General features: G+C 43.4%; 1 long non-coding RNA gene across 2 annotated transcripts in view; it reads right to left on the reverse strand.

Moving 5' to 3' along the window:
- The window catches only part of LOC118154555 (uncharacterized), a 68703-nt gene that overhangs the window by 39996 nt on the left and 4952 nt on the right, over nt 1-23755 (reverse strand). The window lies entirely within an intron of this gene.

Genomic DNA, 23755 nt, shown 5'->3' on the forward strand with positions numbered 1-23755 from the left:
AAGTGTCTGTTTTCTGTTTTATACTGTGGAAAAGAAAGACAAAAAAAAAAGCTTTGTATGAGTAAGTAAATATTCATTGCACCTACTTGCTAATCCCATCTTTTCTGAGAATCTGCATCTTAGTCAAAATCTGTTTACTTGAGGTAGATGTTTCTACTTAGGAGGTAAAGATGGATGGTAGAAGCAATGGAAGATGAAACTACAAAGACTGGCCTGGTTACTGATCAATACAGGAAAGGCCAGTGGGAATTTAGGAGCCTGATAATAGTGTTCTTAATTATCTGCTGTGTGTGTATATACAGATCTCAATACAGAAGCATAGTTAAGAGCCTAGGAGACCTGGCTCCATGTCTTACTTGCAAGTCACTTCACTAAACCTGTTTCCTTACCTATAAGGTAAGGAACTATCTTATAGAATTCATATATGCATTAAATGAGATAATGTACTCAATATTTAGCCTTAGTGTTAAGCACACAATAAGGAGTAGCCACTAGTGTGAGGTAGAAAACAAATATTTATATAATGATCCTAAATTAATTGGAGCCAAATCCACTAGAAGGGAATTTACTAGTGTACTTTTAAAGGAAAGGAGCTCTAGCTCCTAGATTGAAAAAATATCCATATCAGAAATGCAAAGCAACCTCTACACAAGGGTCACCTCACCTACTGTCCGCCCTGTACCCCCAGGCCTGGAAAATGAAATTTTACAGTGCTTCAGTCATCAAAGAAGTATTATTAGGTTCAATAAGAAATAACAGAAATTAAGAGCCAGTAAGAACCTCACAGATAGGGCAACCTTAGAATTTATGATCCACAGTGGAACATGTTTGAGAGCGGAAGCAGTGCTAATAATAGGTGCAGTGGCACAACAGGTATACATCTGGATTGCCTTGGAAGATTGGGCCTCAGAGGTCATCCAGTCGAACCATCTGTGCTCACAGGTGGGTAATTTAAGGCCCCAAATGATGCACTGATGATGGACAAGCAGTGTGACTTCTCACTGTACTGTCCCATCTTCATAGTCCTTACTGCCTCTCTCTCTCACTGTTTCATGTGTCTTTCACATTGGCTGGAAGGGAAAGGCCAAATGAGAGTTTACAGCATCAGAGCAAAAGCCATTTGCTCACAAACCTGCATTTGGATTCTGGCTCTGCCACTTGCTCCCTGCAAGGCCATAAACAAGTTATTTCAGTCCTCTGAGTTCTAGCTTCCTTGACTACAAAATGGCTACAAAGCTTAAATAATACACACCCAGAAGCTTTGTAGGTGGTTTATTGAAAAATATATATTTTTTAAAATAAATAAGTAAATATGCAAACACCAAACAAGATACCTGGCATATGTTAGGTACTCAGTGAGAATTAATTCCATTTCATTTTTTAATCCTTTTGCCATCAAACCTAGGCCATATTCATGACAGAATTCTCAAACGCAGCCAAAGAAGTGTAACAAAATTCAGTTACAGAATCTTTAGGAATAAAAATTGCTTTCAAGTCTGATCTCATTGGTTCAAAGTGGAATTATTTATTTGATTCACCCATTTAATAAATTTTTTTATTAAATGAGCCCTTACTGTTGACCAGCTTCACCTCAAATGACCTATTCATAACTGGATCCCCACCATGACTGTAGTGGTCAAGTGATTTCTGAGTGGCATGGACGCAACTTATGCCACAGAGGGCTTCCTACTAGGGGTGAAGGCACACATTTCATACGTTCTTACCCCCTTAAGTAATTTATTTGCTTTCTTTTTTTCTAATCTCAATGTCATGGTAAATAACACTAGTTTTTAAAAAATTGTTAAACCTACAGGAAACTTGGGGGAAAAAACAGTATTTGGAAAGATTTTTGATGACCAATAAATTACATCTTTTGGGTTCAGATTAATTTTAAAGGTAAATTCAACGATTCCAAGTTACCTAAACATTCCAACGAATTGAAGTCTCCCTGGGTACCTAATAGTCTCCGGTTCCCTTCTCCCTTGTCTTCCCCACAGCTTCACTTCCCTCCAGCCTGAACACATGGCATTTAATGTCTATGTCTGGACTTAGATTTAGCATGTATGTGTTCTCTTACTGATAAATGTTTAGAAATGTTCCATCCATCAACATTATAGCACAAATACCTTTGTCTTAAAATATGGCTTCCATTATTACAGAGGTGCATTTACAAGAAGTTAATTCAGCTCAAGCTTTGGGATCCCCCACTTGCAAGGAGGGTTGGTTTCTGTTTTATTATTTTTTTTATTTTAGAGAGTCTCACTCTGTCACCCAGGTTGGAGTACAGTGGCATGATCACAGTTCACTGCAGCCTCAGATTCCTGAGCTCAAGCAATCCTCCTGCCTCAGACTCCTGAGTCACTGGGACTGACTACAAGTGCACAACCATGCCTGGCTAAATTTTACTTTTTTTTTTGTAAAGAGGAATGATCTCACCATATTGCACAGGCTAGTCTCAAATTCCTGGCCTCAAGCGTCTCCCACCTCAGCCTCCTAAAGTGCAAGGATTACAGGTGTGAGACACTGTGCCTGGCTGGGGCTTCTAGTTAAGTACTCATTTTCATGTCTAGTTTTTTATTTGTGATTTTATATTATTTTTCTTAAATAGGACACCTTATATTGTCTAAAGCTTCAGATCTCACAAAACCTGGACCTGCCCTAGCAATTCTGCCTTGCTCAGCTTCTGGTGGAGAACTCAACAAAAGTGAAAGTCTTTAAAACTTTAAGCCATCAGCTTCCTGTGAGTGACAGATATAAGAGAGCCAAAGTGTTTGCCTCCTTTGTCCTCCCTAAGTGACCTGTAAATGTTTCTAAAATAACGTGGTCATTGCATTGCCCACATTGCATTAGAGTCAAAAGCCCCAGAACATGACCTATCTAGGAAAATAATTTGAACTTTGAGGTACCTGGAAAACAAGCCCAGCTGTTATTAGCCGTTGAGCTCAAATTCAGCTTCAGTTTTGGCCGGGAAGATGCCTGCCAGAACACCTGGAATATCCATCATGTACTTAACATAAATACATTTTAGTCATAGAGGCTCCCACCCTTTTCCTGTTTTCTGTCTGCCTTGGTAAGTTAAAGGTCACCCATCAAAATGCTATCTGTTTCAGATCAGTTTCAAAAACAAACAGCAGCAAATAATTGGGAAAACGTACATGATTTAATGTACTATGTACACTTTGATATTTACTTGTATATTTACTTACTCAAATCATCAACAAACAGTGGCTGAGGAACTACAGTTTATTAAAGCTCTAGGAATATAAAGACATACATGATACAACAGGAGGTTTTTAAGTACTAGTCCCAGAACCAAGTAAGAGATTAAATTCTAGATCTAACAAAAACTTCAGCCAGTAGGTACAACCCAACCCCATCCTACCACTGGTTCTGGAATGCGCTTCACCACAGACATAGGCCTGTTTGGTTGGCTGTGTGCACACAAGGAAAATTCCTGCTTATGCTTGCTCCTTTGAGATTTACTCTTGGAGCAAAAGCATGGACAGTCCCAAAGGAGGCCACCATGGGGAAAATGAGAAACATCTAACACAATAATGAAAACAGTAATTTTATACCATCAAGACACACTACCATGACCAGGCACAGTGGCTCACACCTGTATTCCCAAGACTTTGGGAGGCTGAGATGGGACGATTGCTTGAACTCAGGAATTCGAGACCAGCCTGGACAACATAGCCAGAATCTGTCTCAAATAAATTTTAAAAATCAGCTGGGCATAATGGCATGTGCCAGTAGTCCTAGCTACTCTGGGGGCTGAAGCAGAAGGATCACTTGAGTCCAGGAGTTTGAGGTTGCAATGAGTTATGATTCTGCCACTGCACTCCAGCCTGGGTGCCAGAGACCCCATCTCTTAAAACAACAAATTTTTTTAAAAAGAAGACATTCTGCCTAATTTATATATCTGAATAACAATGCATATATGCATTTCTTTTTCATATAACCAGCACCAATTATTGATTCCCAACTATGTACTATACAATTTGAGCTAGGCTCTTTACAAATATTATTGCCAATCTTTGTGTCTTTACACGTAGAGAAATCAAAGCCTGAGTGGATTCGAAATTTGCATCAAGCCACTTGCCTTGAGTGGATTGAGAATTCAAACTCAAAGCTCCCAGACCGAATTTGAATGGGGAGTCAGATCACTGTCAACTTTTCATTTGTCAGTTTAAAAAAATACCGACATTTCATATTAGTAAGAACCTTTTAATGAGCCAAGACAATGGAAGACCTCATTTGAGAATGAGATAGTTTCCACCTAAACATAGGTGGAAAGCTCCATTGTCCTCACTTTCCTCACTGGGCTGTGGACTGGCTCTGCATTTACCACCTGGTGCACACAGCTTCTTGGATGTCATCTAACTTCTTTTGGTTCTTTGCAGTTTAGGGGGTGGTTATAATCCCTCCCTTGAAGTTTACATAAATTTGCTTTTCAGTGCATCTTATCAGATACCTGCTACCTTTTAGGTGATTTCAAAGGCGCCAATAAAATTCAGATGTCATTTCTTTAAGCAGTTATAGGTTGCGGGAAATCCCCATGTCAGAATCGAACTGCTGTGTGCCTAGTTAATTTGCTTTCTTGTGAATCTCTATTCCTTTATACTGTTCATTATTTATAGGATATTTCTACTGTTTCCATCATAAATGTGTAGTATTGAATTTCTTTTTCACTCTTCTTGGAGCTGGAAAAGTCATGTGGCTCTTTTAAATACCAAATAATAGGATTTGCTTTTCGGTAAGAGCCGGAAGTAAACCTTGTGTTCTTGGCTTCAGTCATACTACCTAACACTCAGTAGAGCAAAAAGACAGTCATATTCAACAAAATTGACAAAAAGTGGCTCCACAGTTTTCAGGCACTTTTACATACCTTATGTCATGTGTACTCCACAGCAGCCCTCAGTAGGAGGAAGGAGGAGGAAACTGCTCCCCATGTCATAGGTGCAGGGCTAAGGCCTGAGAGAGGAAGTAACTTAATCAAGGCCCCACAGCTGTTGGGCTTAAGGGCCAAGACTAAATCCTTCTCTGACTCTTTCAGTCACATTCTTTTCGTTGCATTTTTGTCCTGATTGTTTTCATTTATTTGACAAATATTTTTGAGCATCTTCTCACAACGGAGATGGCATTAAGCCCAGCTGGGGATATGCAGGTCAGTACCGCAGAATGCCTGTATCTCTGGAAGCCTGTGGTCTTTGGGCAGGGCTGAGGCAAGAGCACGAGGGACTCTAGACCTAGGCAGGGACATGAATTGTTATTTAAAGGCCAGATACCATGCATCAGGAGGATCCAAGGAAGGTACAGCTCCTGGGAAAGGGGTTGCGCCTCACTGCTTCACCCTCACAGGCACTGCCCTATCCCTCTGGTTTAGACTTGCAGTGTGTCAGAAGGAAAGACTCACCTGCAGTGCTTGTTAAATGCAGATTCCCGGGCTCCACCTCAGACCTACCAAAATAAGAATCTCTTGGAACCCAGGGAATTTGTATTAACAAATTTCAAGGTCATTCTGATTCACCTCCAGATTTCAGAAGCACCACTTCAAAGATTTTGCCCTTGCACTAGGTCCTTTAAGACAATGTATTCATAAGCCTGGAACCTGGACTAAAAAAATCAAACGAAAAGAATGCAATCAAATATATAGCCTATATGAAGGGATGTGGATAACTCCATCTCCTTAGATAATGGAGCCCATGTCCATTTATTTATTTATTTTTTTGAGACAAAGTCGCACTCTGTCACCCAGGCTGGAGTGCAATGACCCAATCTAGGCTCACTGCAACCTCCACCTCCTGGGTTCAAGCAATTCTCCTGCCTCAGCCTCCCAAGTAGCTGAGATGACAGGCACATGCCACCACACCCAGCTAATTTTTTATTTTTAGTAGAAGCAGGGTTTCACCATGTTGGGCAGGCTGGGCTTGAACTCCTGACCACAAGTTATCCACTCGCCTTGACCTCCCAAAGTACTGGGATTACAGGTATGAGCCACCGAAACCAGCCAAGCCTGCATAAATTAAAATTAAAAAGAATATACGGAATAATATAAAGATTAAATCAGGATGGTATTCACTTTTGGCATACTGATTCACTTCATTTAACACTGTCCCATGTGTGCTGATTCATTAGAATGCTGTGGTCTCAAATATGCGTTCCTTCCAAAATTTTTCTATCGGATAAACCTTGAGGACATTATGCTAAGTGAAATAAGCCATTCAAGAAAAGAAAATGCTGAATTATTCCTTTTTTTTTTTTAAATAACAGTGATGGGGATTTCACTGTGTTGCTCAACTGGTCTCAAACTCCTGGGCTCAAGCAATCCTCCTGCCTCTGCCTCCCAAAATGCAGGCATGAGCCACTGCACCTGCCTGGATGATTTTATTTTTATGAGCTATCTAAAGCAATCGAATTCATAGAAACAGAAAGTAGGATGCTGGTTGCCAGGGGCTAAGGGTAGGGGGAAGTGGGAGTTGTTTAAAAGGTATAGTGTTAGTTTTACAAGATTTAAAAGTTTGGAGATCTGTTTCACAACAGAATGAATATACTTAACACTATCGATCATACACTTAAAAAGAGTGAAGAAAGTGAGTTTTGTTATGTTTTTACCACAGTAAAAATTACTTCTATATTGGCCAGGCTTGGTGGCTTGTGCCTATAATCCCAGCACTTTGGGAGGCTGAGGCAGGCGGATCACCTGAGGTCAGGAGTTTGAGACCAGCCTGACCAACATGGAGAAACTCCATCTCTATTAAAAAAAAAATTAAAAATTATCTCTAGGCTGGGCATAGTGGCTCACACCTGTAATACCAGCACTTTGGGAGGCCAAGGTGGGTGGATCACGAGGTCAGGAGATCGAGACCATCCTGGCCAACATGGTGAAACCCCATCTCTACTAAAAATACAAAAAAAAAAAAATTAGTTGGGCGTGGCGGCGCACGCCTGTAGTCCCAGCTACTCAGGAGGCTGAGGCAGAGGAATTGCTCAAAACCAGGAGGCAGAGATTGCAGTGAGCCGAGATTGTGCCGTGGCACTCCAGCCTGGGCAACAGTGTGAGACTCCATCTCAAAAAAAAAAAAAATTACCTCTATATCTGTCACCAAATTCTGATGACAATTTTCCATCATGTTACATGCTACCCTATCCTGTCTGCCAAAGAAAACTCCTATGGCAACAGCACTGTGTAGTCCTGGCTGGGAAGTATCAGCACTCTACTGAGCATATGTTCCATGTTCTTTCAGTGTGTTTGCAATGTGTGGCCCCTCTCCATGCCACATTCTGGTGAGTTCTAGTAAACAATTTTGGCCCATTGTGCTATCAAAAGGTAAATAGGGTGGCTTCTGCCATAAAGAAAAATAGAAGAGTATTGTGGTGGATGTTAAAAATGTTTAAGCACACTTTGGGAGCCGAGGCAGGCAGATCACAAGGTCAGGAGTTCGAGACCAGCCTGGCCGACATGGTGAAACCCCATCTCTCCTAAAAATACAAATTAGCCAGGTGTGGTGGCACATGCCTATAATCCTAGCTACTCGGGAGAATTGTTTGAGCCCAGGAGGCAGAAGTTGCAGTCAGCACTCCAGCCTGGGCAACAGAGCAAGACTCTCTCTGGAAAAAAAAAAAAAAAAAAAGCTTAAGCAGCTCAAGATGATGTCAAAGAAATGAAGTCTCAGTGATAGAGGGGAAGCACCAACAAGGATTCAGGATGGCGGAAGCCCTCACATGACAAGGAGTATCATAAACATCCCTCCTGCCAGGGAGGTTACACAAACAATTATGACTGGTAATGGGGAGAAACTATGGCCTTGGGCACACTGTGACCTCAGGAGATATAAAGAGAAGAGAAAACCCACTAGAGAGGAACCTGGACTCAGAGATTTGGCCAAAACCGCCTGTCACTTGGGCCCCTTTCCGGGAACACAAGCCCCCTCCAGCTAACAGGAAACGCCTTCAGCATTGCTGGGATTGCAGCCTCCACACTTACCAGTGTTTCACTTTAGTGAGGGGAGAATGAGTTACAAGATACTGCAGCAGTGATTCTCACACCTTGTCACACCTCCTGGAAGGCTTGTTAACACAGTCCAGGAGGCCTGTGCCCACTGCTAGGGATTCGGACTCAAGAGGTCTGGGGTAAGGCCTGACAATTTGCATTTCCAACTTTTTGAGTAATACTTGATGTTGCTGGTTCTCAGACAACACTTGGAATAGCTCTACTCACTATCACAATGAAAGTCTATTTGTATTGAATTATTATATATGTATAACATCTAACCGAAATACATTGCCCATAATTTTTTTTTTTTTTTTTGAGACAGAGTTTCACTCTTGTTGCCCAGTGTGGAGTGCAGTGACATGATCCTGGCTCACTGCAACCTCTACCTCCTGGACTCAAGCAATTCTTCTGCCTCAGCCCCCGAGTAGCTGGGATTACAGGCATCTGCCACCACACCTGGCTAATTTTGTATTTTTAGCAGAGACGGGGTTTCACTATGTTAGTCAGGCTGGTCTTGAACTCCTGACCTCATGATCTGCCTGCCTCAGCCTCCCAAAGTGCTGGGATTACAGACATGAGCCACCTTGCCCAGCCACATTGTCCATAATTTGCATGATAGTGCCAGGTGCCTCACGCCTGTAATCCCAGAACTTTGGGAGGCTGAGGTGGGCAGAACACAAGGTCAGGAGTTTGAGAGCAGCTTGGCCAGCATGGTAAAAAACCCTGTCTCTACTAAAAATACAAAAATTAGTTGGGTGTGATGCCTAGTGCCTGTAATCCCGCTACTCAGGAGGCCGAGGCAGAAGAATCATTTGAATCCAGGAGGTGGAGGCTGCAGTGAGCCAAGATCGCACCATTGCACTTCAGGCTGGGCAACAGTGTGAGACTAAGTCTCAAAAATTGATAATAGCCGGGTGGCTCATGCCTGTAATCCCAGCACTTTGGGAGGCAGAGGCGGGTGGATCACAAGATCAGAAGATCGAGACCATCCTGTCCAACATGGTGAAACCCCGTCTCTACTAAAATTACAAAAATTACCTGGACATGGTACACATGTCTGTAATCCCAGCCACTTGGGAGGCCGAGGCAGAAGAATCACTTGAACCAGGGAGGCGGAGGTTGCAGTGAGCCAAGATCGCACCACTGCACTCCAGCCTGGCAACAGAGCAAGACTCCATCTCAAATAATAATAGCAATAATAATAATAATAATAATTTGCATTATAGTTGAAGAAACTTGGCTGAAAAAAGGAGAGAACCAGTTAGTATGGTATTGTACCAAGAACATAATTACGACTTACAATTACCTAAAACTCTCTTTGACCAGTAATCATATCTACGGCTCTTTTTTGTTGTTTTTTTCCCCTTGCCCACATATCATGGGGGTTGGGGTGGAATCCAAATGTTAATAAATGGTAATTATGGATTTTTAAAAATCAAACCAAAACAGCAAAAATCATGAAAAAAGTAATTCGTGAAAGCTAACAAGCTTTCACCTTAATCATCTCAAGGTTAAATAATGATCAGAATTCTTTCAGTTGAAGCACTTACGTTGCATCTTGATGTTTGACTATCGTATAAATGTAACTGCGCTATTAGGCTCTATTTTTCATTGCAGATGAAATTGATGCATCTTTGTGTGGTGCAGTCTGACACAGTAAAATTGTTACTCTCTAGGTAGGATATTCATAAAAATATAATTATCGTCATCAGAACAGTCTTTAAACTCATGAGTAGAGACAGCCAGATTCATGATTGCCAATTCTCAATCACTTCCCATATAATAAAGAAGCTTCTTAAAGCAAGACTTGGAAATCAATTAATGTCTTACAGAGGGAATCTATTCTTTTTTTTTTTTTTTTTCTTTTTTTTTGAGACAGAGTCTCACTCTGTCACCAGGCTGGAATGCAATGGCGTGATCTCAGTTTACTGCAACCTCCGCCTCCCAGGTTCAAATGATTCTCTTGCCTCAGCCTCCTGAGTAGCTGGGATTACAGGCGTGTGCCACCATGCCCAGCTAATTTTTGTATTTTTAGTAGAGACGGGGTTTCAACATTTTGGCCAGGCTGGTCTTGAACTCCTGACCTTGTGATCCACCTGCCTTGGCCTCCCAAAGTGCTGAGATTACAAGCATGAGCCACTGCGCCTGGCCAGAGGGAATCTATTCTAATCAAACAACAAAACGTGCTGGGAGATGGCGATGGGAACTCAAGCTGCCCTCCTCTGCCTGACTTTGGACAGGGTTGGACAGAGACTTAACATAGTTCATTCGGTTTATTCACCAGTAGGTTTTTCTTTTTCTTGTGTGTGTTTTAAATTTTTATTCTTAAACAATAGGTATCACCAAGAGGTTTAATAGCAGTGCTGTTAGCTGGAAGAGTGATTTGAGAAGAGATCATAGCGAGACCACCTTCGGTGTAAATCAGAAATGCTTACTGACTGTAATACATTTATCGGGGTTCTTTTTCTTTATTTCTTTTTTTTTTTTTGGACCAAAACCAAGAGACAGCAGCCCAGTACTCCCTGGGTTCTCCTCTCATTTTATTTGAGTTCATAACCTGCTGGAGGAACAGCCCAGCAGTTGCTTCCCAGGCACCGCGGCAGGTGGACAAAACATAGCGAGTGCTATCAGCAGGATTCAGCCCCTTGTTAGTGGAGTGCCGGGTGCTCTTAATGTCCCAATCACTGGTTTAGTAGCATGCTTGATGAACTTAGGAATACCAGAAGCAATCACCTTTCAGTGGGTTAGAGAAATAAAAGGGAAAACGTGAAAGTGACAGATTTTTGGATTTGAAGAAAACCATCTATTCAAATGAGAAAGCAACCTTGTTTTTGATTCCCACTGTCCTTTTCAGATTACTCGATAGGGGAAAGTACTGTCCTTGCCTCAAAATGAAAATCTGCTTCATCTTACAACTTGTTTTTATCACTCTTAAATAATAAACAGTCCTATAGCCATTCTAAGCCGCCAACACTCTCCACTGAGAAGTTAGAATAACTAGTTTTGTGTCATAATCAATCCTTTTATTTATTTATTTTTTTTGAGAGAGAGAGTCCCGCTCTCTTACCCAGGCTGGAGTGCAGTGGCACAGTCTCAGCTCACTGCAACAAGAACAATCTGCCTCCTTGTTCAAGCCATTCTCCTGCCTCAGCCTTCCAAGTAGCTGGGACTACAGGCATGCCCCACCACACTCAGCTAATTTTTTGTATTTTTAGTAGCAATGGGGTTTCACCATGTCAACCAGGATGGTCTTAATCTCCTGACCTCATGATCTGCCCGCCTCAGCCTCCCAACTTGCTGAGATTACAGGTGTGAGCCATCATGCCCAGCCCATAATCAATTATTAAAATCAGATTTCAAGTTGAAACTTCTCCCTTCACCTGTGTCGGGCCTTCTGCAGCCAGAAAGCCAGGTAAAGGGAGGCAGGGGCATCTTTTCTGGTCCTCCATCTACTGCTACCAGCTCTCTGCCCCCATTTTACTACCATGATTTGTTCCAGGCTCAAAGCAGGAAGAGGGAGGAGGAGAGAGATGGGGAGAAAAGCTCTTAATTAATTGGTTGTCTCATGAGGCAGATTCTTTCTTTCTGGACTATGCTGTGATTTTTTTTTTCTTTCTTTTTTTTTTTTTTTGAGACGGAGTTTTGCTCTTGTTGCCTGGGCTGGAGTACAATGGCCAGATCTCAGCTCACTGCAACCTCCGCCTCCTGGGTTTAAGCAATTCTCCCGCCTCAGCCTCCTGAGTAGCTGGGATTACAGGAATGTGCCACCACGACTGGCTAATTTTTTGGTATTTTTAGTAGAGACAAGGTTTCTCCATGTTGGTCAGGCTGGTCTTGAACTCCCGACCTCAGGTGATTCGCCCACCTCAGCCTCCCAAAGTGCTGGGATTACAGGCGTGAGCCAGCGCACTCAGCCTTGGGCTGTGATATTTAAAGTTACCTCTCCTTTGTCTAATGCTCTCATGGGGTCTTCAGAGACACCACGGCCTCAATGGCTGGGCCTCCTGCCTGAGGTTCCCTTGATCAGCTCTGCCTCAAAACTCCCTTTCTCCCTGCTCAAGCCTGAGAGTCCCTCTAGGTGGCCCTGTTGGACGGGAGCTAAGCCTTCTGTCTCTTTCTCCCTCTGTCTCTCAACTAACCCAGGCTCATGTCTTTTCTAGGAGGGAGCCAAACACTAGTCCCCAGCACCGGGCAGTGATGGGGCTAAGCCCTGAAGGAAGCCCCTTCGACTGAGGGTGGAGGGTTGGGAGGGGCTTTCAGCTGGTCCTGACTTTTTATTATGGAGAATGGCTCTTCCCAGCTCTGGGGGCTCAGTCACCCTGGGGAGTCCTGCACCAGCTCTGACACTCTCAGCTTTTCGTTGGCCACTGAAAGAGCTGGACCCGTCCTCCCCTCTCTGCGCTCCCCTCCGCCCCTTGCCAGTGTTGTCCTGCCCTCAGGCCCAGCTCAGGTCAGCATAAACCAGGTCCTGCCCTCCCAACATGAGGTGGCGTTTGAGTCCATCTGCCACCTTTCATTTTGTTTTTCAGGCCAGGCACGTTGGCTCAGGCCTGTAATCCCAGCATTTTGGGAAGCCAAGTCGGGAGGTTCACGAGGTCAGGAGTTCCCATCTCTACTAAAAATACAAAAATAGCCGGGGGCGATGGCAGTCGCCTGTCATCCCAGCTACTCGGGAGCCTGAGGCAGGAGAATGGCTTGAACCCGGGAGGCGGAGGTTACAGTGAGCCAAGATGGCACCATTGCATTCCAGCCTAGGCAACAGAGCAGAGAGCAAGCCTCTCTCAAAAAAAAAAAACCCAAAAAACCTTTCATTTTGTTTTTCAACGTGTGCAGGAGCTGGAGGAGGAGGAGAGATGTTATTTATTGGGGCCCCTCAGAACCCCAACATCAGCTTACCTAGAAGGTAAGTAGAGAAGAGTGATGTCTTGTTGCCACTTTAGGGATTGCCCCCTTGAAGATTTCTTATCTCTTTAATGGCCCCTGTCTTTGGCTTGTCATATGTATCTTACCTCGGTGTCGTGGTGAAAGCTTCTTATGTAATATTCTGAAATGTGTCATATGGGAAATAAAGCTTTGAGAATTTTCTTGAGAAGTAACTGATTATAGCAACTGCATGAGGACATATTTAACAGTGAAGTGAAGATATTTTAGTTAACATTTTTAAATATTTCAGGGCATACATGACTTTCTAGGAGACTCAGACTTTTTCTTGGCTTTGCACAGACTAGTAAATCACCCCATTTTGCTCAACCCTAATTTCGTCATTTACACAATGAAAGATTTAGCCTAAATAATCTGTCAGGTTTCTTCCAGCTTGTACCATGATTCCCTGAGACCTGGAAAGGAAGTGGGAGAACATTTCTGTTGTGAGGAAGGCAAAGCTGGGGATGTGGGGGTAAAGGTTGAAGATGTGGGGCCCTCAGGACATTGAAGAACATGGCCCTTCCTCCACCTGCTCAGCCAAAAATGCTACTGAGGGCAGACATTTGTACACTGAGGTATTTGGGTGCCAACAATTTAACCCTTGCCCTGATGAACTTACAAGTATGAAGGAGAAACTAGACTGTTCACAAATTGCTAAAACAAGATGATGTTATATTTACCCAACAAATATACGGTTCTGTGCATAAAACATTGCAGTAGTGACTGGACTTGATGGCTCACACTTGTAATCCTAGCATTTTGGGAGGCTGAGGCAGGCGGATCACAAGGTCAGGAGTTCAAGACCAGGCTGGCCAACACAGTGAAACCCCATCTCTACTAAAAATACAAAAAAATTAGCTGGGTGTGGTGGCGGGCACCTGTAATCCCAGCTACTCAGGAGGCTGAGGTAGGAGAATTGCTTGAACTCAGGAGTCAGAGGTTGCAGTGAGCCAAGATTGTGCCACTATACTCCAGTCTGGATGACAGAGCTAGACTCCATCTCAAAAAAAAAAAAAAATTGCGGAAGTATCACTGGAATTGTGTGCGCTGCTGTGAGTTCAGTGGCCTCTCAGAGCACTGTGGTTCCATGTGGAGGAGAGACCTTAATGGGTTCCATAATCAGGACAGATTGAAAGAATTGTGAATGCTGCACAAATGCCCCACAGCCTTGGCCCATGCTACCACAGGCAAAACCAGAAGACATTTGAATGGGGAAAATCATGGTGATGCTGGTCTCTTATTTTCTTTCTTTTATTATTTTTATTTTAAGACATGATGCTCAGTCAGAGTTCATGCTGTTTACAGTTTGACTACTTCATAGAAAAATGTGTCTATAAAACACCTGGAAGCTGTAAAAAGGCTTGGGTAGGGCCCAGAGAGCCAGTTACATGTATGCTATTTATTCAGCTGTCCCGAGTCTTTATACACCCAAGGATTGTCTGTCCTCACCTAAATTTTATTTCTAATATTCTTGTTACATAGTCAGGTTAAAAAAAAAAAACAAAACAAAAAAATCAGGAAAATCAAAGCCCTGCCTCCTCAAAAAATTAGCTCAGATACAAATACTGTTCATGGCATTTCAGGCATGCTTTGAAAGTCCGAACCAGAAAGACGCTTGCGAATGCATCGATCTGGCGTGGCACACACATTGGATCTACGCGAAAGTTATCTGTAAAAGCAAGTCTGCACGCATCCCCTCAGCACCTCTGGTGTACCTGGCTCGGGGTAAGTACCATAGAAGATACCTAAGATTCTGATATGTTCTGTGCCCTGGTCACTCAAGCCACAGTGTCAGAGCAGACAGTGAGCCCACTGCCTGCCCCACCACTGGTGACAGCAAGCCTGCCCCCAGGGAGCTTTGAAGTTGCTCTCTGCTTGTATCTAATCTCAAAAGCTGAACCCTAACCCTGCCTTCCACCCTCCAGTGACTTTTCCAAGACAAGTATGTTCAACTGCTTGAATGCATCACTTCTTGCATCTTTAAAGGCTTTGAACTTTATTGTGATAATGGACGTTTAAATCACTTGGAATACCAATTAGGTAGGTAGCTTTTCAAAGGGAGCCAGGCTCCTGCCATACTTTGTCTAATTTTAATGTATTGACAAAATGGAATTTCACCTAGGCATGATCCCTGAAGAGAGGGTGTTTCTACTGAAGACACACTGGGAATTTTGCTTCTTGAAGAAAGAGAAATGCCACAACCTAGTGTGATATCCAAGACCTGAAGTAAGTAGGGACAATCTCCAAGTGGGTGGAGAAGATGGGAGGCGTTGTGCTGTGGTTACAGTGATCATACTTTCCTAATCAAACACCAGGGCAGATGGGCTGACCCATGGTCTGATCACAGGACCGGTTATTAGAAATCCAGGGTATCTGATCGCCATCTTCATGGTGAATGAAGCCAGCCAGCGCCAGCAGCTGTGCAGAGTGAAAGTCTTTAACAATGAGTCTCTGTGAGTGGAGGGACCCAGCAGAGTGGGCGGGAAAGCTGCTTAGGTCACTCCTGAGCTGCAGCTTCCTCACACAACACAAAGAAGGGTTGTTACCAGGGGCTTCCTGGAACCAGTTGCTGTCACCACCTTGTTGTCTGTAAGGGGAAAGGTGCAATCTACTGACCAGTAAAACAATGATGTCTTGCTTCCATACAGCACAATGTGGGAATGCAAAATGCAAGAAGCAGGAACAAGGGCAGGACAGACCATCAGCTATCCTCTGCTTTTTCAAGCTCTATGACTGCTTCTTACATAGATTTTGAACATCATACTTCTTTTTTTCTTTCTTTCTTTTTTTTTGGAGACCAGGTCTCCCTCTGTTGTTGCTGTATAGCCATCACAGTCCACTGCAGACTCGATCTCTCAGGCTCAGGCGATCCTCCCACTTCAGCCTTCCAAGTCCCTGGGACTGCAGGTGCACGCCACCACCCCCGGCTAACTTTTGTATTTGTTGTAGATATGGGGTCTTGCTATGTTGCCCAGGCTGGTCTTGAACTCCTAGACTCAAGCCATCCTCCAGCCTCAGCCTCCCAAAGCGCTAGGATTACAGGTGTGAGCCATTGCACCTGGCCTCTACTTTTTTCTTAAACTAAATCTTCATCACTCTGCCTGCTAATCTTGTACATTCCATCTGAAACTGGGGAGCTGTTTTATTGCAAAGGAGGAGATTCTGAAATTCCAGTTCTCCTACTTACTTTAATAAGAATGTTATGTCCAGCATATCATAATAGGAGAAAAGTCTTCCTTTATCGCCAGCACTCAAAGTCAACTCTAGTTATGTGCCTTGAGAATGATCCTTGGAAAATATTTTAATTCCACCTCCTCTCACCAACATAGAAGTTTCTAAGCCTCCATCTCCACTTTCAAGTTGCTGTGTGCCTTCTCAACTTATATCCTACTAAAAGCTGAGTTTATTTAATATATGACATAATAGATTACTTTTGATGATTCAATGCTTCATGCAATCTGAATCATAGTTTTGGCTCTATTAGAGTCATTAAGGAAGAGTTCAGTTTTTGTTTTTGTTTCAAAACAGAGTTTCACTCTTGTTGCATAGGCTGGAGTACAATGGTGTGATCTCAGCTCACCGCAACCTCTGCCTCCCAAGTTCAAGCAATTTTCCTGCCTCAGCCTCCTGAGTAGCTGGGATTATAGGCAACCACCACCATGGCCAGCTAATTTTGTATTTTTAAATAGGGACGGGGTATCTCCCTGTTGGTCAGACTGGTCTCAAACTCCCAACCTCAGGTGATCCACCTGCCTTGGCCTCCCATAGTCCTGGGATTGCAGGCATGAGCCACCGTGCCTGGTCTGAGTTCAGTTTTATGGGAAACTCAAGGTCAAGTTCCATTGGCCTTTTCTCTCCATCAAAGCTTTAAATACATAGTAAACAGAAACATAGAAGGGATTTATTTGTATATAATCGATATGTCTGGTTGGTTATTTGTAGCTGCAAGTAATCAACTAAAGTAGATTGAATTCATAATCTCCTAGAATAAGAAATCTGGAGGTAGAGCATTTGAAGGTTGGCTCTGCCTGTTACGCTTGTACATTCAGTATGAAACTCAGGAACTGTTTAGTTGCAAGGGAGGAAATTCACAAATTCCAATTCTCCTACTTAAAATTTCAGTGGCTCAGTGACTTACTGAGGACCTAGACTCTTTCCACATTTCAACCCATCATCCTAGGCATATTGGTTTTAATCCTAAAGCTTGCCCCTATGGTCAGAAGAGGGCCACTGCAGCTCCAATAACTTCCTAACACGTCACCTAAAGTCCAAAGGACAAGCATGTCCTCATTATGATGAGGAGAAAGAGCTTCCCAGAAAACACCCAGGCTTCAAATAGTGAGTGGCTGATCAGCCCCTAAAGTGGGAACTTAGAAAATTCTATGTACGTACGCTGAAAGTTAATGAGCCTTTCTGTTATTTCCCATGGAGACTGTATCTGTGAAATGAGCTTAGAACCAAGTAACCTTTTTCTTTTTCTTTCTTTCTTTTTTTTTTAGATGGAGTTTCACTCTTGTTGCCCAGGATGGAGTGAAGTGGCGTGATCTCAGCTCACTGCAACCTCTACCTCCCTGGTTCAAGCGATTCTCTCCTGATTCAGCCTCCCAGATTTAAGCAATTCTCCTGATTCAGCCTCCCCAGTAGCTGGAATCACAGGTTCCTGCCACCACGCCCGACTACTTTTTGTATTTTTAGTAGAGATGGGGTTTCATCATGTTGGCCAGGCTGGTCTCAAACTCCTGACCTCTGGTGATCCACCCACCTTGGCCTCCCAAATTGCTGGGATTACAGTCATGAGCCACTGTGCCCGGCTTCAAGTAACCATTTTCTAATCAGTTAAAACAGTACAAAGGAGAGAGTGGGTGTGAGGAAGGGGTCTGAAGGGGTGTGTAGCTTGATGACTGGGTTGAGGGGTGATCAAAAGTGAAGAAAGAAAATGTTCTAGACCGTGATAATTGGCTGCCAACATCACAAAAAAAGAGATAAGCAAAACTTATTTGCCTTCCTACAGAAGATTTCCTAATCATATCAGATTAAACTTCTAGATCTAAGAGCCTACAGGAAGTATAGTGATCAAAGCAACTTACTAAACACAACCATGGATGTAGTCAGCAAAATCCAGGACAAATTACCTGGCTTAATAAATAAAAGAAAAGGAGAGGGAGCATTTTAGATTAAATGTACTTAAGAGAAGGAGCATTTATAGATGAAAATGTTTAGACCCTGTTAATTTATAGATTAAAATGTTTGGATCCTGATTCAAACACAGCAATTGTAAAAAGACACATACAAAATGATTGAGAAAATTTAAACCTGACTGGATATTTGATGATATTAAGGAATTGTCAATATTTTTAGGAATGATAAAGGCATTGTTGTTATATCTTCTAAAAGAGTTCATATGTTTTAGAGGCACATGCTGATATATTTGCAACAGAAATATGACATCTGAGAGTTACCTCAAATGTCTCTTAAAAATCCAGTAGAAGTGCGGGAGTGAGGGTAGGAAACAGCTGGCTGGGAGTGACAGTTGGGAAGCTGGGTGGTGTGTACTTGGGGGTTCCTTATACAATTCTCTGTTTTTGTTTATTTTGAAATATGATTTTTATATATTTTATTTTGTTTTGTTTTGTTTTAGAGACAGTCTTACCCTTTCACCCAGGTTGGAGTGCAGTGACACGATCGTGGCTCACTGCAGCCACAGATTCCTGAGCTCACATGATCCTCCTGCCTCATCCTGCTGAGGAGCTGGGACAACAAGAACATGCCACAATACTTGGCTAATTTTTAAAGTTTTTGTAGAGACAGGATGTCACTGTGTTACTCAGGCTGGTCTCCTGGACTCAATCCTCCTGCCTCAGTCTCCCAAAGTATATTTGATTTTTTTACCCACAAGATGAGAAAAGAATAAAAAGAAAAGAGGGAAAGTCAAGTAAACAATCCTGTGTGACTCAGTCACCAATTTGGGCCAATGGACTTCAGTTTGGGATTTCATGGTCCAGAGCAGAAACTGACAGTGATATGTGCCTAGGGCTCCTGGGAATAGGCCATTTGCTTCTTCAGGTGACCCAGTCAAGGATGTCTCAAGGGAATACTTACAGCAGTAGGCTGGATGTGAGAACTCCTGATATTTCCATCATTATTATAAGAAAATGCAGAAAAGTCTTCCTTACTCTCCTATACTAAGCACCCCCAAATAAACTTAACCCCATTGAAATAAGTGTTGGCCGGATGCAGTGCCTCACGCCTATAATCCCAGCACTTTGGGAGACCCAGGTGGGTGAATCACCTGAGGTCAGGAGTTCAAAACCATCTCTATAAAAATATAAAAATTAGCCAGGCGTGGTGATGCATGCCTATAATCCCAGCTACTTGGGAGGCTGAGGCAGGAAAACTGGTTGAACCCAGGAGGCAGAGGTTGCAGTGAGCCAAGATGGCACCACTGCACTCCAGCCTGGGTGACAAGAGCAACACTCTGTCTCAAAAAAAAAAAAAAGAAAGAAGCATAGTAGGTTACAGAATGTTAATTCTAGCCATGAGGTCCCAAACATAACTTTTTAGACAAAAATAAAAAATCTAGTAATATTTTACTACATAATTCTGTTAAAGTTGGTGTCTGAGCCGTACGATAATTTATTCACTTTCAGTATATTTTGTGTTGATTTTGAGAAGATGTAAGTCCGGTGCACCTTAGAATCAGGAAACTTAATTTTTAGATTTTGTTTGCCTGCTGTGAATGACAGTAAACTCAAAAACCAAACCCCCTTTTTTTTCTTTTTTGAGATGGAGTTTTGCTCTTGTTACCCGGGCTGGAGTGCAATGGTGCAATCTCGGCTCACCACAGCCTCCACCTCCTGGGTTCAAGCAATTCTCCTGCCTCAGCCTCCCGAGTAGCTGGGACTACAGGCGTGCACCACCATGCCCAGCTAATTTTTGTATTTTTAGTAGAGACGGGGTTTCACCTTGTTGACCAGGATGGTCTCGATCTCTTGACCTCGTGATCCACCCGCCTCGGCCTCCCAAAGTGCTGGGATTACAGGCGTGAGCCACTGCGCCCGGCCAAAAACCAAACCTCTTAACAGAAGTGAACCAGTTTTGTTTCAACATGACTTCGGTATCCCAACCCGATTTAAAAAATGCCAAATGCATATACACACCCCAAACAGCATAGACAGACATTATCTAGACGTTTTTTTTTAATGTGAGTGATGAAGATGTCCTCCAAGCTCCAGAATTCTTGTGAAAGATCCATGAGCATGGCCCCACTAAAGCATCTCAACAAAGGCACAAAGCTGTAGAGACATTTGGGCGTTTTACTGACTACATCCAAGCATTTCCTAGAATTTCACTTTGGTCATTTTGAAACTAGCTCAAGAAACTAGCTTGATTCTCACTTCTCCCAGGATGAGAGAGAGACAAGAATTGAAGGAAATGTGGGATGGGAATAGACAGGCAAGAACCACAAGGGGCTGAAGGAAATAATTATTATTTTTGGAAGCTTTCTACCTCTGATCTTCTTCCTCTCTGGCCCCTCCCTCTTCCTCCTAGGTTCACAGTGCTCTCCTGCCCTCTGGCCTCCCTAAGTTTTTCTCATTTATGTACTCTCTCTAAATGTTCAATGATCCCAAATTCTTTTGATCCTCCAAACCCTCTTCCACCAAAACTCGAATTCTCATTTTCTCAGTGTGCTGATCTAATCTAGTAGTTAGGAAATAAATCTGATTGAATGGCTTCTCATAGACACTCTCAGTGGCCAGTTCACTGTCCTCAGGCCTATTATCCCATATTTTCTCTTGTCCGAATCCTCAGAAAGGCCAGGAGCAATGGCTCACACCTGTAATCCCAGCACTTTGGGAGATCAAGGCAGGTGAATCACTTGAGCTCAAGAGTTCGAGACCAGCCTGGCCAACACAGTGAAAACCTGTCTCTACTAAAAAAACATTAGCCAGGCATGGTGGCTCCTTCCTGTAGTTCCAGCTACTTGGGGGCGCTAAGGCAGGAGAATCACTTGAACCTGGGAGGTAGAGGTTGCAGTAAGCCAAGATCGTGCCACTGCACTCCAGCCTGGGCAACAGAGTGACTCCATCTCAAAAAAACAACAACAACAAAAAACTCAGAATGCTCAGAGGTTGCATCTTAGAGAGGTAGGTGTTCATATGCTTTCAATAACTGGAACTAAACAGAGACTAAAGAGTAGAAAAAAAGGTTTCAAGTATTTCTGATCATTATAATTTACTTTCAAATAAAAAGAAATTCCCAGCTGAGGCAGGTGGATCATGAAGTCAAGAAGTCAAGACCATCCTGGTCAACATGATGAAACACCATCTTTACTAAAAATACAAAAATTAGCTGGGCATGGTGGCATGCACCTGCAGTCCCAGCTACTCAGCTACTCAGGCTGAGGCAGGAGAATTGCTTGAACCCAGGAGGCGGAGGTTGTGGTGAGCTGACATCTCACCATTGCACTCCAGCCTGGGTAACAAGAGTGAAACTCCGTCTCAAAAAAAAAAAAAGAAAGAAAGAAATTCCCAATTAAAGCTCTACCTTGGGCTGGGCACGGTGGCTCTTGCCTGTAATCTCAGCACTTTGCGAGGCCAAGGTGGACAGATAACCTGAGATCAGGAGTTCAAGACCACCTGGCCAACATTGCAAAACCCCATCTCTACTAAAAAAATACAAAAATTAGCCAGACGTGGTGGCATCCACCTGTAATCCCAGCTTCTCGGGAGGCTGAGGCAGGAGAATCACTTGAACCTGGGAGGCGGAGGTTGCAGTGAGCTGAGATCGCACCATTGCACTCCAGCCTGGGCAACAGAGTGAGACTACATCTCAAAAAAATTTTTAAAAAGTTAAGGCCTGCATCATTAAAGTGTTTAAGAATGAAAGTGGCTCACATGACTTGGTAGGCTTTGATCTTCTCTACTTTGATAAAAATTTTCTCACAGAAAAGAAATCAAGACTCAGGCTTTACAAAGTATGTCACAAGGTCTGTGTGGTTTTACAGAACTATCTTCCCTTCCAGGAAGTCAAGGTGGCTCATGGCCCCATGCTACTCTTTTCATGCACCTTACGGAGATACTATGGACAATATTTTTCACTATCGGATTTTCAGGCAGGAATATCATTTAGAATGGTGGCATCCAAAACTCATTGGTCATCAGAATCACATGGGGACTTTTAAAAATGAAGCATTTTCATTCATCTTGCCCAGGCCTACTCAATCAGATTCTTAGCCAGAGTGAGAGAAAGAGATGTAAGGGGCTGGGGTAGGAATGTTTTCAATTCTCCATGTAATTTTAGTGATCAGTCAGGTTGGGAGCCTCTGTTGAAGATAGAAAGGTGCCTTCCAGTACTTAAGACACCTGCTCAGAACCGTAAAAAGAAGGGAGACAAGCATTTGGGAGCCCCAGCCTGCTCTCTCCACACCCCACAGCCCAGCTCCTGACCTCCCCCCACCCCTCTTTCCCCACCTGCTGTCCCCTTCCACCCCCACCCCCAGCACAATGTTCTTTATGTCTCCGTTCTCAGACCCCTGTAACCTGAGCCACCCAATTCAGATATTGTAATTCCATGAAAGCAGGCGATTCCTCTTATAAAGAAAAAAAGAAAAGAAAATATACTTAGTAGGACCCTAAGTCCTGAGCTTCACAGATAGTTAATTTTATTTCCTAGTCACAATGTCCTTGTAAGGTCCATACCAGCACCGTTTGTAGTTGAAGAAACTGGGCTGAGAGGACTGTAGGGTAATTTTTCTAGGCTCTCTAAGTTAGTCCCAGAGGGATTTGGAATCCAGTGAGATGGGATAGATTATTGATGTGATAATATGTGCCCTGATCTTATTTCTATTGGAGACTTATTTGATAGAAGGAGAGAGTGCTTTCCCCTTCTCTTCCTCTCTGGAAAGAAACCTCACCTTTTGCTCTGAGGTTTCAGACTCTCACATGCTCAGTGAGCTCTCAGAGCTTCTGTGTGTGTGTTTTTTGTTTTGTTTTGTTTTGTTTTGTTTTCTGAGGCAGAGTCTTACACTGCCTCTGGGGCTGGAGTACAGTGGTACAATCTCAGCTCACTGCAACCTCCGCCTCCCAGGTTCAAGTGATTCTCCTGCCTCAGCCTCCAAAGTAGCTGGGATTACAAGCGCCCACCACCACGCCCAGCTAACTTTTTGTAGTTTCAGTAGAGTCAGGTTTTCAATATGTTGGCCAGGCTGGTCTTGAACGCCTGACCTTGTGATCCACCTGCCTCGGCCTCCCAAAGTGCTGGGATTACAGGTGTGAGCCACCATGCCCAGCTACTTCTGTGTGTTTTCTAAGCTGTTCTGGAAAAAGTTCAACCAGGACTTTGAAAGTTCTTGGCTTTTCAAGAAAGAAATGGAATTATCCAGAAAGGAATGTGATGGAAGCCACTGTTTCACAGGAGAGGGAGATACGCTGCTTCCCACAGAAGAGGGGTCCTAGAGGTGGGAGAGAGGGGTACACATCTCTTGCACCCAAGTGTGTGGAGCAATTAAGAGTTTTCCACTCCATCACAGCTGCAAAAGGGCAAGGAATGTGCTGCCCTCAGCCAAACCTCAGCAGTTGTCCCATCTTCAAACCTGACTCACAAGGAACCACGCAGCAAGAGAGAAGGAACTGGCATTCACTGCACACCTGTAAGGCTCCAAGAACGCTTTCCCCTGAGAGCCCTCTGGCATGTCAGAGCAGGTGGCAGCCCTACCCAGTCTGGTTTTCCTCCTCATTCCCATCCCCCACTGCTGGCTGCACCGAGATTTGTTTCTGTGTCCAGAGCCCTTGGAGATCTCAGCTACCTGCTCCTGGCAGCCATATGCTCACCAGTTCC

The sequence above is a fragment of the Callithrix jacchus genome, chromosome 6 (assembly GCF_049354715.1).
Source record: "Callithrix jacchus isolate 240 chromosome 6, calJac240_pri, whole genome shotgun sequence".
Classification (NCBI taxonomy): Eukaryota; Metazoa; Chordata; class Mammalia; order Primates; family Cebidae; genus Callithrix; species Callithrix jacchus.